Source organism: Trachymyrmex cornetzi, unplaced genomic scaffold (assembly GCF_001594075.2).
Source record: "Trachymyrmex cornetzi isolate Tcor2-1 unplaced genomic scaffold, Tcor1.1 scaffold168, whole genome shotgun sequence".
In the NCBI taxonomy this organism is placed as follows: domain Eukaryota; kingdom Metazoa; phylum Arthropoda; class Insecta; order Hymenoptera; family Formicidae; genus Trachymyrmex; species Trachymyrmex cornetzi.
The window spans coordinates 186,365-189,215 of NW_017296287.1; positions in this window are offsets into that span (position 1 = coordinate 186,365).

Below are 2,851 nucleotides of genomic sequence, written 5' to 3' on the forward strand. Positions count from 1 at the left end.
AGGGGGGAGTGAATAAAGAGGGGGGCAGAGGAGGGGAGAGAGAAGGGGGTGGAAGGGAAACAGGGAGCAGAGGAATGAGAGTAAAGAAGGGTAGGAGGGAGGAAAGGGGGAAAGAAGGGGGAAAGGAAAGAAAGGAAGATAGCATTTTGGAACGTGGCAGGGTTGGAAAATAAGGATAGAGATCTTTGGGATAGGTTGGAAAGATGGGATGCCATGGTATTAATAGAAACATTGGTAGAGGAGAAGGGATGGAAACATATAAAAGAGAGATTGCCGGAGGGTTATGTGTGGAGATTGCAGGCGGCGAAAAAGAGAAATAAAAAAGGAAGGGCAATGGGGGGAATGCTGATGGGTATTAAAAGGGATTATTATGAGGTGGAGGGAAAGCAAGAAGTGGAGGGGATGATGGCGGAATGATGAGGATAGGTGAGAATAGATTAAGGATAGTGGGAGTGTATGTTAATATGGATTTAGAAAGTAAGCTGGAGAATATAAAGGAATGGAGAGTAAAGAGGAAGGGATAAAAACAGTGATTGAGGGGGATTTTAATGCGAGAACAGGGAGAGAGGGAGGAAGAATAAGGGAAGACAATAAGGGTGAGGAGGAAGAGGAAAGAAATTCAATGGACAGTAAGAAGAACAGGGAGGGAAACAAGCTAGTAGAAGTTATAAGAGAGAAAGGGTGGTCGATTTTAAATGGAAAGGAGGAAATGTGAAAGGGAATAAATAAGGGGATAGAGATAAGGGAGTGGGAGGATTATTTTAAGGAATTATTGGGAGGGGTGGAAGGGAGAGTGGTAAGGGGTGAAGGGGAAAGGAGAAGGCGAGGGACAGAAATGTATTTGAGTAGGGAGGAAATTAGAAGGGTGATTAGGAATTTAAAGGATGGGAAAGCAATGCAGGTGGATGGGATTCCAAACGAGGTATGGAAGTATGGGAGGGAGGGTATAGAGGAATGGGTATAGAGGGAATGTAATAAGGTATGGAAAGGGGCAGGATGGCCGGAGGAATGGAAGGAGGGGGTGGTGGTGCCGGTAAGGAAGGGTAGGGAGAGGAGGTAAGGGACTATAGGGGAGTGTCGATAATGCCGACTATGTATAAAATATATACGGCGGCATTGTCGGAACGGTTAAGAGAGGAGGTAGAAGGGAAGAGGTTGATTCCACTGAATCAAACGGGCTTCAGAAAGGGGATGGGGACATTGGATAATGTTTTCGTGTTGAATTACTTAATAAACAGACAAGTAAAGAAAAAAGAGGGAAAATTGGTGGCCTTATTTGTCGACTTGAAAGCGGCGTTTGATTCGGTGGAAAGGGGAGTATTGGTGGAAGCGTTAAGGCTGAGGGGGGTAAGGGAGGGGCTGGTGGAAAGGGTGGACGAAATTTTGAGAGAAACGAAGAGTAGGGTGAGAGTGGGAAGGGGAGAAGTAGGGGAAAGTTTCTGGACGGCGAAGGGGGTAAGACAGGGGTGTCCGCTGAGCCCCCTGCTGTTTAATTTAGTGATGGCGGACATAGAAGAAGAGATGGGAAGGGTTAAATGGGGGGAAGTGAAGTTAGGAGATGGGAACGTATATAGTTTGGCGTATGCGGATGATGTGTTGTTGCTGGCGGAAGATGAGGGGAGTATGTTAGAAAGGTTGGAAGGGTATATAGAAAGAAAAGGTTTGGAATTGAATAGGGAAAAAACTAAAATAACGAGATTTAGGAAGGGAGGAGGCAAGAGCAGTAAGATGGACTGGAGATGGAAGGGAAAGAGGATCAAAGAGGTAAAGAAATTCAAGTATTTAGGATATACGTTGCAGAGGAATGGGGGACAGGAGGAGCATGTAAAGGAAAGGGTGGCGAAAGCGGCGGCAGTGATGGGGCAGGTATGGGGGATCGGGAAAGGGAGATTTGGTAAGGATTGGAAGAAGAGGGTATGGCTGTATGATGTGTTAATATGGGCGATGGTCAGTTATGGGGTGGAAATATGGGGATGGAAAGAGAGAGAGGGGATGAAGAGATTACAGCATAGGTATTTAAGGTGAGTGTTAGGGGTGGAGGGAAGAACACTAGGTTATATGATAAGTTAGGAAATACAAAGAGAAAAGTTAAGAGGCAGGGCGGGAAAAAGAGCGTGGGCATTTGAGGAGAGATTGAAGGGGGGAGGAGGAGGGTTGTTGGCGCGGTTATGTTTGGATGAGATGGGAGAGAATATAAGGAAGGGGAAAAAACAGAAGGATGGGAGGGAGAAAGGGGGCAATATTTCAGGGATAGGGGGGTAGAGTTAGGAAGATGGCAAGGGGGAGAATTAGAGGGAGAGATCAAGTTTGAAGAGTTGCAAGAAAAGGACAAGGAGAAACCGAAGGAGGAAAGAGGGGAAAAAATAAGGATAGCGAGATATAATAGATGGTATGGATAGGTAAAGGGGGAAGGGATACTGGCATATTTAGAAAAGGGATGGGGGGAGAGGAGATGGAGGAGGTTGGCGAGATTCAGATTGGGGAATGAGATGAGGGAAGGGAGATATTGGGAAGGAGAGGAGGGGAAGAAATGTAGGTTATGTGGGAGTGGAGTGAAATCGTGGGAGCATGTGTGGGAGTAATGTAGGAGTTGGAGGATGGGGTTGGAAGGGGGGTGGCAGGAGGTAATGGATAGGATATTGGGGGATGAAGGGGAAGGGAAGGGTTGGATGAGGGAGGTGGAAAAGGAAAGAAGGAAAGTGGAGGAGAGGGTGGAAGTGAGAGTGAATGTGGGAGTGAATGAGGAAGAAAGAGAGGGAGAGAGAGGTAAAGAGGGTATGGGGAATGAGAGTGAAGCTCTGCGGGGATGGGAGGAGGAGGGTGATAGAAATGAGAAAAGTGGAGGCCACGG